Source organism: Coturnix japonica, chromosome 4 (assembly GCF_001577835.2).
Source record: "Coturnix japonica isolate 7356 chromosome 4, Coturnix japonica 2.1, whole genome shotgun sequence".
In the NCBI taxonomy this organism is placed as follows: Eukaryota; Metazoa; Chordata; class Aves; order Galliformes; family Phasianidae; genus Coturnix; species Coturnix japonica.
The window spans coordinates 61,240,089-61,255,996 of NC_029519.1; the positions used below are offsets into that span (position 1 = coordinate 61,240,089).

At 34.5% G+C, this 15,908-nt stretch overlaps 1 pseudogene; it reads left to right on the forward strand.

Annotated features, from left to right (window-relative positions):
• The first annotated feature begins 365 nt into the window (after positions 1 to 365).
• On the forward strand, positions 366 to 3,067 carry LOC116653382 (annotated as a pseudogene).
• Positions 3,068 to 15,908: the final 12,841 nt, after the last annotated feature.

Sequence of the window (15,908 nt, forward strand, 5' to 3'; positions counted from 1 at the left end):
AAAAGATTTTTGAAAAGATTTCAGATCCAGAAGAATTTCCTTCACTACTCTAGGATGCTTGCTTTTCTTGGCACCTATTGCAAGTGTCTTTCAAAGCATTGCAGTGACTTGAAAGGTCCTGTAGACCAAGGCTAAATCGTAGAGTTAATTATCTGGGTGTAGCACTGGGGTACCTTGATGCCTGCAGTAAGGAGAGCAGGGGATGTAAATCTGTGACAGTTTGGCTAACAGATTTCTATCACTAGTTATCTTTCCCTCAAACAAAGCAGTAAAAATGAATTGAATTGATATTTATTGTTGGTGTGATATGGCAATATATCTGTGTGAAGTAATTTTTGAATATGGAAAGTGTCCAGAGAAGAGCCATGAAGGTAATCGGAGGGCTGGAGCCCCTCTCTTATGAAGACAGACTGAGGGAGCCAGGCTTGTTCAACCTGGAGAAGAGAAGACTGTGAGGAGACCTCATTATAGCATTTCAGTATTTAAAAGTTTATAAAAAGAACGGGAATCAACTTTTTACAAGGGTAGATAGTGATAGGACAAGGGGGAATGGTTTTAAAGTCAAGGAGGAAAGGTTTAGATTTTACATCAGGGGAAGTTCTTTACAGAGAGAGAGGTGAGGTGCTGGAACAGGCTGCCCAGAGAAGCTGTGGATGCTCCATCCCTGGAGGTGTTCAAGGCCAGATTGGATGGGGCCCTGGGCAACCTGGTCTAGTACCAGACCTTGAGGTTGGTGGCCCTGCCTGTGGCAAGGGGGTTGTAGCCTGATGATCCTTGAGGTCCCTTCCAACCCAAGCCATTCTATGATTCTATGTAGAACATTGGTAGATGTTATATGGTCACGTTTATGTTTGTGTTAGTTCCTAAAACAGGCGCAACCAATTGCAAACAATTATCTGTATACCTTCTTAACATTTTGATAAATCTGATTATGAGCAACACAAGTTCCTGAATCATCATTTCAACCAATAAATAATATTCCACTTAATATTATTCCACTTAATAACACTTAATGTGTTTATATGCTGGCACAGGAAGCTATTTTATTTTTAGATGAAATTTCATTTAATTCTATTAATGTTTCTAATACTAGTGTTTCTGGTGTAGAGAAGAAAAATCTTAAACATGGGTTTCCCTTTTTGGCATTTCACCTCTAAATTAAATACTGAACATTATGTCCTTATCCATTTTAGTGCTATATTTTTATTTAGGAGAAACTGCTTATTAATGCATTAAAATTTAAAAAAAAAATATGTAAAAATATGATTTTTAAGAATATATCTGGGATGACTTAAGCGTTAATTGATGCTGGTTTTGAACTACAGTGCAGACAGATTTTTTAAGAAATATTTTTAGACTTAAAATATTAAAGCAAAGAATATATAGTACTTGTAATTTGGAATTTATATCTAACTGAGTTACCTGAACATAGACAAGTCATAGTCATATGACTTCTATTTCTAAGGTTTCCAGTGATTCAGGTCATTACTTATAATAGTAATAATTTTCTACAGAAACAAAATGTGTTCAATTGTTCGGACTATATATTTGAGTTTACTTAACATCCAATATATATCTACCTATTTTTCAAGAGTGTTGTTTTCACAGCATGGAAGATTACAAGAATACCCAGCAAAGGATGCAGAGATTTTATTTTCTTGTACATACTTTAGCCTTTAGCATGGTTCATTTACTTCATCTTTTCTTTCAATCAAAATTTTAAAAGAATGGGGTTAGAGTTAGCTAGAATCCAATTCACTGTTTCAGGTGAATGAGTATATCAATTAATCCTATCAGAACATATTTATTTTTTCATATTTTTAATGACTGACCATGAAGATTACTGCAAGGAACACATTCCATCATGTTCATCCTAAAAAGAATCTCTTAGTTTCACTAGTGATGGAGAGGGCATTCCATTTTCATTTATTTTCTTTCCCCAAAGTAAAAATTTCAGTATTTCCTAGAATGTGAAATTACTAAAAGAACATTTGTTCAGTCAACAACTTTTTGTAATTCTAAACATGACACAATTTGATTGAATACTTCCTCCAGACTGTACTTTGAAAATCTCAATTTTAAGGGATGTTTTGAAATATTTCAAAATTTTAACATAGTTTTACATTGTTGAAAAAAAGCTTTTTCAATAAGTAGCTGCTGCAATAGTGAGTGCTGCTCTGTTATTTTATTGATAGTTCTTTGCTAAGAACTTCCCAAACACATCAGTTTATTGAAATTGACACTTCAGAAGATCCTTCCTACTCCAAGGTTGAGCATTCTGAAAGTAATTTGTATTAAGTACCGACAGTGAAGGAAAAGGGCAAGACACCAAGTTGGGAGGAAGTGTGGGTCTGCCTGGTGTCAGGAAGGCCCTACAGAGGGTCCTGGACTAGCTGGGGCCAGTGGGATGAAGTTCATCAAGACCAAGTGCCGGGTCCTGTATTTTGGCCATAACAACTCCAGGCAGCACTACAGGCTTGGCGCAGAGTGGCTGGAAGACTGTGTAGAAGAAACTGTCTTGGGAGTGTCAACGCTAATGAACACCTGGCCAGTAATGTGGCCAAAAGCATCTTGGCTTGCATGAGAAATAGTGTAGCCAGCAGGAGCAAGGAAATGATCATCCTCAGTTCTCAGCACTGGTGGGGCTGCACCTTGAATACTGTGTGTTTTGGGCCCCTTACTATGAGAAAGACATTGAGACCGTGCAGTATGCCCAGAGAAGGGCAACAAAGCTGGTGAGGGGTCTGGAGCACAGGCCTTATGGGGAGCAGTTGAGGGAACTGGGATTGTTTTGTCTGGAGAAGAAGAGATTCTGGGAAGACCTCATCGTTCTCTATAACTACCTGAAGGGAAGTTGTAGTAAGGTGGGGATTGACATCTTTTCCCATGTAACTAGCTATAGTACTAGAGAGAATGGCCTCAAATTGCTCCAGGGGAGATTCAGTTTGGACATTATCCAAAAAAAGTGGTTAGGTGCTGAAACAAGCTGCCCAGGAAGGTGGTGGTATCACTGTCCCTTGAGGTGTTCAAGGAATGTTTGGATGTTCTACTTAGGGTCATGGTCTAGTAGGAAATATTGGTGATAAGTGAACAATCAGACTGGGTGATCTTAGAGGTTTTTTCCAACTTTGTATGTTCTATGATTCTATAAAGATTATTAGGGGCCTGGAATATCTCCCTTTTGAGAAAGGCTGTGGGAGGTGGGACTATTCAGCCTGGAGGAGACTGGGGGACTCTTATCAGTGCTTATAAATCTCTGACAGTAGGCCTCTACAGTGGTGCCCAGCTATAGAATTAGGGGCAATAGGCCCAAACTAGAACATAGGAGTTTCCATTCAAACATGAAGAAAAAATTATTTATTGTGTGAATGGCTGAGCACTAGAATAGGCTGCCAAGAGAGGCTGTGGAGTCTGTTTCCCTGGAGATATTCAAAAGCCTTCTGGACACAGTCCTGTGGTAATGAGTTGTAGGGGAGACTGTATGAGCACAGGGGTTGGAATAGATAATGTGTAGAGATGTCTTCCAACATCAGCTGTTCTGTGATTCTGTGAAAGCTGCGTAAAGTATTTGAATTCTTACTTATAATTTTCATTCTAACCCGTCTGCCTGTAGAATTTGCCAAGAATGTTGACTTACATCTATGTTTTATTTAAGGCCTATCTTCATAGTCAGTGTATGGGAATACCAGGAGACAGTAGCTACTCCAGTGACCAGCTCTGTATTCTTTTTAGTTTTCCTTTACCAGGTTAATGTAGCTTTTCTGCTTTCTCTTAATAAAATATGGAAGCAATTACTAGGGAATATTCACTCTTTCTGGTTGATTGGGAAGATAAACTATATTATCCTGCCTATACAATTGTTTGAAATGTATTTTGATTTTTCTGATATTGCTGTCTATGTACTGTTCCACAGGTATAATGGTATACATTTTCTAGTCTCAGTCCTCTGGCTATTGAAGAGTAACCTCAAATATATGATGATGACTGAATAAAGAATACTATTTGCCCATTTTCTCTACCTGAAATATTCCTCTGTGCTGCTTTTTCTTTCTAAATCCTGATGTAGCTGTATCAAGGGTCCAAATAAAGATTTGTAGTAGTGCCTATAGGAACTCTTCAGTAAATGTAGTCTAATAAATTCAGACACATTTTTAAAATCTAGACAAGTCTACATAGAAAGTCAAGGAAAAGGAGGATAAATCCACTAGATATTAGATAAATATACATATATATATGTTTTCTTCTCTCTAAGGAAAGAAGAGTGTTCTGTCCCTTTGATTTATTTCTTTTCCTCCACTGGTGATTTCCACGAAGAAATCAGACTACAAATTCAGCTTGGATTTTGATCTAGTGCCTACTTTTGCTCTTATTACCATAAATTAATCAGAAATAAATTGTACTCATGAAAACAGAAGCAGGTTAAAAAAAGAAACAACAATGAAAAAACAAAATAATCCCTAAGAGGTGACTGTTCAAGTAAAACCCATTCACAGGTCCTTTCAGCTGAAAGCATTATCTCATATGTCTTTTCACCTTCAAGTGCAATTCTGCTTCTAATGTGGTACTGTTTGATTTTCAAACTCTTTGGGAGGCTGGGCTTTGTGGAAGCACCAGTGTTAAATACACAGCAATACTTTATTTTATACACTTGAAGGTAAGGCAACTGGAGTCTGCCCTATAAAGGGCAGTCCAGCCCATGTTCTGAAACAGGTCCCATGCTAACTGCAGAACACCTCCAGGACTAATTTACACATGTGTATAGCAACCTGCTTCTGGTCTTGAGCCATAACACTGTGTCTTTGTATAAAAAAGAAAGTTTTAGTCTTCACAGCTGTCAATGCACACTAAATTACAGGAAGAAAAGCGAATTAATCCCACAATAATGAAAACAGATTTGCTACAGACATAATTCAGGGATTAACAGCAGCTGAACCTGAGGCCATCATCTTCTCTCTTTTGATTGTTAATCATCAGGAAATGTCATAATCATTAATGCTCAGTTAAATCAAAAGTATGCTAAAGGCATAAAACTAAAACATTCAGTCACTATCTTACCAAGTTTTGACTACAAAATTACTTATGCCTAGGAATCTTTATTCTGTAACATCTTCTGTGATCTATGGAGAGCAATAACATACGCTCATCATTTGCCTTATTCTGAATTTCAGTGTTTACAGTTTCCTGAAATTCTGTAAAATGACACAAAACATAAACATAGAGTGTAGCCTCTGTAGAAGAACAATTTTTCATTATGGATCTGTCTTTTCAGTTGTCTTCATTTGTGAAAGTAAACACTTTCTACCTGTATTGAAAGATAACTTTAATTATACAATTATAGTGTAGCTCTTTCCAAGAACAGTTATAAAACAGATTGTCATTCATTTGTTCACTATCTGCCTGCCTTTCTACATATACTTTCTACTAGACAAAATAGCCAAGACGTGGTGCTCGCTTCTTCTTCAAAGGCAGTGCGAACCTTTATGTGAAGTCTAGTACTGGAAAACTTTTGGAGTATAAATGGACTCATTTCCTAAATTGCTTTAAATTGTATTGGATGGATTAGTTTTCAGCCTTTAGGGGAAAATGTAAGAGTTTTCGTATTGTTCTCAGAGAGGTAAGTATATCATTAAACAGGATGAAATTTCTTTCAGACTCAATAACTTTAAGAAACTGCGTGAGATTACTTAAATTTAATAAAGAAGCAAAGGCTATGATCCATCTTGTTTATAATTCTCCTTTTCCCTAGAAAAATAATATATCAGAAGAGATAGCTAGAGTTGCTGACAAAAAAAAAAAAAAAAAAAAAAAAGTCAATATGAAAGAATAGCAGATTGGTTGCATAAAGCACTAAGAAAGAAACAACCAGTATTTTTGTTTACTGCCTGACTGCTATCAGTAATCTCTGCATAATTTACCTTGTGAGAAACTAATATGCAGTAGAAAACAAAGGTCTCTTACTATGGTAAGCCAGGAAATATTTAGGTTATATGTTATGATGACCATTGTGAGTACCTTACCAATTCCCTTGGGTGAGCAGTAAGGCAATGAAGTTTCATTAAAAACAGAGTGATGCTATTAAGCTTTTGTAATTTGACTGGGATACATGCAACAGAATTTTTCATAGGCTTATTTCATGTCTGTGCAACATGCAATGAGGGAGCTGATAGGCAGTGAATTACAATAATCAATATCTCAAATGACAAAAGAATTAATCAACATTGTGTCACTGTTATGACCTAGGAAGAAATGAGTTTTATATAGATCACATAAATATGAGATAAATTACATACTGGGCCAAATGAATGGCTCATGTAACTCAATTGCTGATATATGCAGCTGGTGACACATTTGGATCTAGTGATGAATTTGAATGATTACATTTTGACCTGGTATCATACTGAGTCAAGCAATTAGCATAGCAATGTTTTTACAAGGACTTATTTTGATGTAAAATTTACATGGATTTGGCTATACTCATGCATTTTTCTAGTTTGCTTGGGACATTATATAGCTCCACAAGAAAAAATCATTTAGTTTTACTGTCATGGGAATCCACAGATGAATAAGGTTAGAAGTGCCTTTTCTGTTACGGTAAACAGGTAAATTATGCAATTATTATTTTTTTAATGCAATATTATGTTTTTCATTTGAGTCTTTTGGTCAGTGGGACGTAAAAGTTGGAGAGCGACTTTCTTGCTTCAGCTTCAATAGCCTCTTTCCAATTACCTACAAATATGTACCTGATTTTGCAGTTACATATTTGCCCTACTGAAAAATTTAGGAGATATTTTGGAAGAAATATTTTGAGTGTTTAACTGAAAGCAGCCTTTAGAATATCTATCTCTTTATTAAAAATAGTGTGGAGTAGCACCAGTGCTATCTGTACATGCATGACCATCCTAATTTTTCATAGTTCACATTTAGAAGGATGATAAGGCAGTTTCAATATATACATTCCCCTTCAGATGATATAAAGAGGTCCACTTGCTAGTCTCTAGTATAAGTGACTAGGCACATATGCTAGTGTGAACTCCTTACCAAAATGAATGGAAGGGTTGAAAATGAATAAAATCATGGCTGCATTCTATTGGTGTATATCAGGGAATACATGCGTCTGTGAAAGAGAAGCAAGACAACAAACTAACAATAAATAAGCAAATGAAAATTATCTGGGTAATAAACAGAAATAGTGGTTAAAACATAGAGAGAATTACCTAGAATTTGGCTATTTTTACTAGCCATAAGAAAAGCTCTGCATAAAAACCCAAGGAATTTTTCCAGTGCTTAGAAAGAAAAGGTAAAAAAGTTGATTTTGAGGCATCTTTAATATTCCATTATTAAGTCCTCCACATTTTTTTCTATTCTATATATTAGAAAAGTGTATGAAAAATAAATGAAAATGACAGGTTGTAGACACTGTTTTGGCTGACGTGGTGGTGGTGATGTGTATTGATCCTGTCAGTGTCTTAGAGTTGTTCACTTGCATTGATTGCTTTTTTACTGTTCACTCAATTCTTGTTAAGAAAAAAATCAGCCTAACATCCATTAGACGTCTCTATTGCTAGTGACTGTCAATGAAGAATTTGGTTTTAGTTGAGCTAACTCTAACTTTGCTAGATGAAAAGAATACCCATGAGGTTGCTGAATAATTCAGGAGTGACTCTGAGACTGGCTGACAGCATTAAACTGAATTTATTCAACAATTTAGGTAGAGCCATAATAACAGAATTGGATTTAATATTCAAGTAAAAGTTTGAAAGAATGATGTTTTTCCAAGGAATCTACATGCTGGAGGTGGATTGAGCAGAGTCCTTTATTTCATTTCTAACCAGAAAAAAAATGATTCCCACTTGCAAATAAGGAGACATGAGGTAGATGCTAAAATCATCCTAAAGGAAAAAGTATAAAACAACAAAAAGTCATTGTCTTTCAACCCCAGTAGCAGAGCCCTGTTTTACAAGGGAACTAGGGTATTTTATTTCTATATCTATTGTTTGTTCTCTCACCTTTCTCAGTGCTTACTAACACACTGGAAGAACTTTGTATTAGAAGATCTAGTTATACTTCTGCACAACTGGGGATTGCTTTTTTCTTCATAACTAAAACTGAAATAAAATGTCACGTGAATAAAATGCATAATTACCCCAAAATAAAGGACCTGGATAGCATATCTTGTCTGCAGGGAAAAAATAAATAAATAAATGTTTGACTTAGAAAACTGATAGATCAAATGAGTTATACTGAACACTTCCAGATTCATTAGTTTTATGTTTCCATTACTGTGATTATTATGAACACTGAAGTCTTTATAAATGAAACTGTTACACTTGAGAACAGACTGGGATGCACTTCAGATAATCTGTGCAGGCATATATAATAAAGGACAATATTAGTCCCAAAACACCAACAATTAAAGCTGCTTCGCAGAGTTTCTATAGAATTTTATGTGTGATTATTAAAGCGTCGTTGATAGAAAATCTGTTCTTATTCCATTACCATTGAATTATTTTCCCATTCTCTTTCAGTTATGGGAAAATACCTCAAGAGCAATAAGGCTGAGTGAAATGCTCTTCTCAAGTATTATGAAAGGTATTGTTGGCAAAATTTTATGTTACTAGAAAAGATTGTTCTTTAGGGCAATTTTAAATACCCTATTGTTTTTCCTGGGTGAGCACACTGTATGCTGAAGTTTGTGATTATAAATAATGCTTTCCAACCACAAGAAAAATGAATTTTGGCCCATCTGTATTGTTATTTACTCCATCTTATATTTTATCAGAAAATATCATGTGTCTGTTGTTTCTAAGAAAATAGAGTTATTCTGATTTCACATCTTAAAAGCAAAAAATAGTGAAATATACTATCCTTTGGCAGTTCAATTTATTGTACAAAAGTGCAAACAGGGTAAAGTGGATATGAAATGAATGCAGCAAAATTAATGTGAGTTTTGACAGCTCTTGGTTTATAAGGTTACATTAAATGGTGTGCTGGTGATGAACATTTTCTCATTTTTCAACCTTTTAAAATTTTCTAAATAGTTTATAGGTTCAGTCTATCGCCAATATGTACATCAAAAAATTCACAGTATTGCTGAAAAGTGGAAATAGATTTTTTGACAAGTTCATGGATGAATTATGGAAAGATCAGCGATGTCCCATAAATAACCTTTTCAGAAAGTAAACTAAATGAAACCTGAGAGATTTTAGCTTCTGTATTCCAGGATTTAATGCTCACTAATCCGGTGAAAATTTTAAAAATAGATTAAATTTTAAAAATTAATGAACATTGCAAAAAAAAGAAAACAGCATAATTGCTTGAAATCCAAAATAAGAATATTTTTATTGCATGTGGGTGCCTATCTCAGTTGGGGGGAACTCTTTATTGTTAACCTACAATAACTCTGTCACTCTGTTTTAGAAGAAACTTAGTGCATAGCTCTTCCATTTAATTAGATATACTCAACAGGTTGAGAATCTTTGCATTTTGTTCACTTTATTTGATCAAATATCAGAACAATGTAACTTTCCAGGCTACTGTCTTCCATAAGGAGCACTACAAACCCTCCTTTACCATTGACTTGGATAAGACTTGAATGCTGGAATAATTTCTTAGGATATGTGCCATACCTTGTAAGTTCAGTTCTATTATTGCACTTACATTTCTATACTCTGCTACTAAGCCCTTGTTCTTTCTTTGCAAAGGTTTTATTTCTTTCTGGGAGTTGTTAGTGGCTCTTTTCTTAATTGTTTGTTCAATACCGTTCCTCAGATTTCAAGCCCTTCTGAAGAAAAAATGACAGCTTTTGTTACCAGAAGAGAAGAAAGAACATGGCGCAGCCATAGAGTAATATTGCTATGGACTTTAAGGATGGTGATCTTGTTTACAAAGTATGTTACTTTGCTTTACATTTGAATAGAAACACATTAATATTTTAGAAAATGAAATTTTGTGATTAGCTAAGCATGACACCTACACAGTCATTTCAAATAAGATTGCTTATTCTCAGAATTGTTTTATTATGTCGGAGGAAACAATGATATCTCTTCTCTTTTGAAAAGTTTTTTTAAATCCAAAACCAATTATTTATATTCACTTTGACTCAGAGATCTGACTTTTTAGAAGCAAGTAAGCTCATTTCTATATTTTCTTTTTGCATATTCAGTATTATATCTTGTTTTCCAAAGACTTTCAACACAGTGTGGATTTGTGAAACAATTTGCTTTACAATAAGCATTAAAGTTTCTGTTGAAAAAATGACTTGAGAACACTGAAAATGATAATTGACAAGAAATTCATGGGAAATATTTTGCTTCTTACACTAAACATGAGTGGAATTTCAACAGATTAATACAAGCTGAAAAGGGACAAGTTTCAAGGTCTGCTCAGTGATCTTAATACATTTCGAAAGAAAAGTAACTGAAGAGAGGGATACTTCCAGTGCAGGTCATTATTTAACAGTACCTAAAGAGATAAGAAGTCAAAAATAAAAGGAGCATTCACTGTGGCAAGGTAAGGTAGAAGTTCAACTTTGTTCAAAGTGAAGCTCATTTGATGGTCTGAGCCCTCACCTGAAGTACATCAGCAGATCTCCACTGGGTTCAGTGAATTAGTTCACAGCAGTGGGCTGTTTTCCTCATCTCTAAAATCTACTCAGTCATATGTAGTTGATTACTAGGACTGCAAGAATCATCCTGTCATGATCATTGTCTGTCATGGATAATGGTAGCTGAAATGTCAATTAGAGGGTATCATTTCAGACATTCAGCTTTTTCTTTCACTGGTGATAGAACATTATCATGTCTGTTGCACTAGTATAACATGAGAATACCCTGAATAATGTTAACTATTTCCTTGGTAGGATGGGCTATCTTTTTTTTTCAATTTCAGGTACCAGCTTGGATTAAAATATTTGCACTATGCATAAAATCTAATGGCAAGAAATGCAGAGAGGTACACTCGGAAGTGTAGTGAATCAGGAGTCATACAGCTGAAATATACCACTACAGTGTCAGAGCATCAGTTTCCAAAGGCTAATATTTGAAACTGTTATCTTTGAACATTTTGTCCAGCCAGGTTTAAGAGATTATTTGTGGATGCACATACTGAGGTTAATAAATATGTCAAGTAATAACATCCATGTGTTCACCTATGATCACAATACTAGTGTAATTTATTTATTTATTTTGTTTTGTGGAAAATATACAGCTGTATGTCTACAGATGTAAGCGTTTGATTTTAATACCTAATTCTGTCATATGAGATGTTTAATAAAAGATGATGAAGAAAAAATAAAAAAAAAAAAGAAAGAGAAAACCCATTAAGCATGCTCCAATGACTGTAGAAAGGATTTCAAAGACAGGCTATTCAGTCTTCAGTGTCAGAAATTCATTTGTTTCTAAGTTTCATCCTTCAGAGACCTTTGATCAGATTCTGATTTCCCATCTTGCAACTTCAATATGTATAATGTTGCTTCATTATTTCCTGACATCTTGCCTCATGGTGAGCAGGTGTAGCTTGAAAATACCATATAAAAGCAATCTCTACTGTTGTTTCCAACCCCTGAAAAATAATCTATTCCAGAATCTCCCATTTAAAAAATGAAACATATATATATATATATATATATATTAGATCCTATATATAGATTATAATATATTAGATCCTATATATATCCTAATATATAGATTATATATATTAGATCCTTGCAATCTGGAAAAACTCCAGCTTTGGGATATTGTGTGTGAAGATGATTGGCTCAGAGGAATGTCAAATCCTAAATCTTTCTCATTTTGATGTATGTGGCTGAAAGTATTCCTGGTGAAACTCCCATGCTGGATTAAAGCCAGAAAGGAACTGAGAAAGAAAACCTGCTTCTCTCCCATTTATGGTCATATAACTTGTAGCAGAATACAGCTGTACACAATATGTATATAACTGTCTGTGTAGATGTGACACAGATTCCTCTGTTAATGCTAGCTTCAGGTAAGAGATCAGTCTGAAGTTTCTTGTGTTGGCCAACATGTGTCAGTCAGAGAAGGAAGTCAAAGGGCAATAGTAAGGGAAAAGGGAGAAAGAGAGAGGGGAAGGGGAAGGGAAAGGGAAAGGGAAAAGAGAGGGAGAAGGGGAAAGAGAAAGAGAAAGAAAGGGGAAAGGGAAGGTAAGAGGAGAGAGGAGAAGGAATAGGAAGACAGAAAGGGAAGAAAAAGAAAAGAGAGAAGAGAGAAAAAGAGAACAAGGGCAAAAAAGGGAGAGGAGAGAAGAGGAGAGGAGAGGAGAGGAGAGGAGAGGAGAGGGAAGAAAAAAGAAAAGCTGTTTGAAACTAGGTCATGAATGGTTATGCCGATAAAAGCTGCTTCTCTGAAGTAGTGGCTTCTGAAATTGCAAACATTTTGACAACTTTAATGTAGCTGGTCTAAAATATTGAAGGATTATTAATCTCTAGATAAACTGCATCTTCTCTTCAAGAAAAGACTTTGATCAAAGCACTCTTTTGTTTATTTGTTTATTTCCCAACTCATATACCTGCAGTATATGAAACATTTTGACTAGCATTTTGCAGATGATAATTAAGAACTGTTGACAGGGATTGGGGAAATGGTGATGGAATAGGTTTTCTTCATCTGCTGTGCTTTGATCCTAAGAGACATAAAAGATGGTCTTTATAAACAATAGTAAATCCATTATTATTATTTTTCTTTTTTATATTTTGAAATAGAACTGGTTTCCTGTAATTGTAAATGTAGTGATTTGGTCTGAGCTGGCATCCTGTCTAAAGAGCTATTTGACTGAACATCATGGAGATAATGTTGACATATGCAAAATGTCTGTATATGTACTACACTGTGAACTGTATGATACTAACACTGCAAACATTTTTATTTCAGACATAGCTCTTACTTAGTCACACTGTGAGCAGAAAAGACTAAAGAATGAACTCTAATGTCATACGAATATTCTTTTCTTTTTTTTTTTTTTTTAATTTTCTCCTTTCAGACATTTATGTTTTTGAAGCTGAGTGAGTTCTCTCAAAGCAGAAATTCCCTCGTATTTACAAACTAATTTTTGATGTTACTGTTGAAAACCTTCCATGTATTCATTCTGTAGCAATATTTTCCCATAATGGATATATTTACCAAATCTGAAAATGACACTGCATAATATTTGTGAGGAATTTAGTCCAGCTGAAGCCTTTACAAATCATATAACTTTAAGCATGAGGGTTGCTCTGAAAGTAATGCCTCCTATTTTATTGCGTTTCCCCATGTTGTCAGAGGTGAATGATGGTGGTATGACAATAGAGTTTGGTCATTACTACCAGTATACTGTTACCTTTTGTTGCCATCTGAGAGGTGACAACAGAGGGGCAGTCTGACATGGAAATACATATGAGAAAAGATGTGTCACTGAATTGCTCTGTACTGAAAAAAATTGCACCCATTGACATTTCGTGATGCTTGCTGAATATTTTTGGAGACCAAAAGCTATGAGATGTGGTTTAGTGGTTTGTTGTAGCTATGGTAATGGAATAATGGAAGGATGGTTGGACTAGATTATCTTGTAGATCTTTTCCAACCTTGGTGATTCTATGATACTAATATGTAATATCAACACAACTTGATTTTATATCTATTTGTATAGAATCTTACACATCTAGTGGATGTGAGTACAGTGAGGTAGCGAGTGGTACATTTCAGCAGTGGTGACAGCAACGTGAAAGGCAAGCCAGATGACCATGCAGTATTTTCCTTTAAAATAAGTCTAACAAACATTTACTGGCTTTTTTTAGTTATTTATTTATTTTACATTTATATATTTATTTTACAGTTACTTATTTACAAAAATTTTAGCCTTTTAATAAATATTGTAGGTGGAGCAGCTGCAGGTAATGAAAGACCATGTGGTTGCAGCAAATGCTGTTCAAATAATTCTTAGATAATTTATTCTTTTTTTTTTTTTTTTTTTTTTTTTAGGGAAATTTACATTAAATTTAAAGTTAGAGTAATTTAATCTGCTTTATAAAAGAATTAACCAGAATTCAGGAAGCAAATTATGTTGTGATTTTGTGATTTTTACGTTGGCACAGTTACATTCCAAGAATGATATCTATTTATTAGACATTATAAGATATTTATTTATATTTATAAGATATTACATTGAAACTTTCATTGCAACTCCACAACATAGACAGGACAGTTCTCAGAACTCATTACTGAAGAGTATTTCAAAGGAAACATGGCCGCTTTCTGCAGAATTAAAAGTTTAAAAAATCCTATTAGAAATGTTTTAATTGAACATTTCAAAGAATATTTTAATATTTCAGAAGTAAAGTGAATCATTTCAGATTGGTGTAACACTGACTTCTTACCAGAGAAATTTTCATACATGTTGATGGGGTTAAAAAAAAGAAAAAAAGAAAAGAAAAAACCTTTGACAAAATCAAAGCTTTTGCATGAAAGGACCAACACTGATGAAAATAACTGTCAGAAATAAATTAATAAATATCACTATATTAGTCATCTAATTTTGTTATATAACTTAAAAGCAATGTTGTTAATTATGAATTTTTACTATATAGAGATGCAGGGTTTCATATCAGTGATGGGGTGATCTTTCTGTTGTGCTCTGTGCAGAAGTGATGTCATAAATAAAGGAGACAGCCTGAAGACAAGGTGGGAAATAAGCAGAGAATAGGTCATGGCTTTGTCTGAACTACAGAAACCTGAAAACAAAAAAAGAGAAGCATGTTTTTCTAATTAATTCATATTTGAACGCAGGCTTTTCATATGAAAACAAACAAACAAATGAATGAATAAATGAATAAATTAATAAATAAATAGAGATCTGAACTTCACAAGAACCACCTATCTTAAAACTGAGATATGTGTTTAAATTGCATCTAGCTGAGGAATATTAAAGAAAAGCATTCAGTCAAGGACAAATCTTTGTAGTTCTCTGGAGGCAGCCTTTTGCATCTCCCTATGATTTATTTGGCATGAGTCACTGTCAAAGACAGTACAGAAGTCTAAATGGTCAACTGGCCTGAGAAAGAAAGAACATTTCTGCGCCATTATAACTGCAATATAACTGCTAAGCGTGTCTCCAGAAGGACTGAGGATTTCATAAATGTTGCCTGAACAGCCAGAATCTCATTTAAATCGGTGGGTATTTATAACCATCTGCAAAGTAAGTTTGAGAATCTGATTTTCTACAGATAGGGCAGCTATTTAAAAGACCTAATTACACTAATTATAGTAAGTGTTTTGTAATGTTTCATCAAAAACACTGACCCACTCCGCATAGCAGGTGCTCATTAAATGTGGACGATCTGATATTAATAATCATTTACCCCTTGTGGAAACTGTGTACTGTATATAATAACAAGAAAATTCAACTTCCCTGCGTAACTACCCAGGAAAATAATATTTCAGTGAAACTGGGTGGAAACCCCTTGTTACTTTCTCACATTCAGTGAACTGAAAAAGAGCAGGGAAGCCTTGCACCCTACTAATCCTGAATAAAACATACTAAAATAGCAAACTATAGACTGCAAATATATAAGCCAATAGGCATTCTGCTGTAATCTAAACCCACACACAGTATCGCTGTGTGTAAAAAGTGTATGCTTATATTATACTATAATTTCAGTATTTTTTTCAAGTTAAATACTTTATTCAGCAGTAATCAAATGATATCTTAAGATATAAATTTAGCATATAATTCTCATTTACATAGCTTTCTCTTTGACCTACTTTTACTGTTCTCTCTCATCTTTACCTTCATGCCTGAGATTTTTTTTTCATTGTTAAATATGACTTTTCTTATCTTAATACAGTTTTACTCCATTACAAAATCCCTATCAGACCTCTGACTCTGCTTGATTTCTTTACAAAATAGTCTCTTTTCCTCAG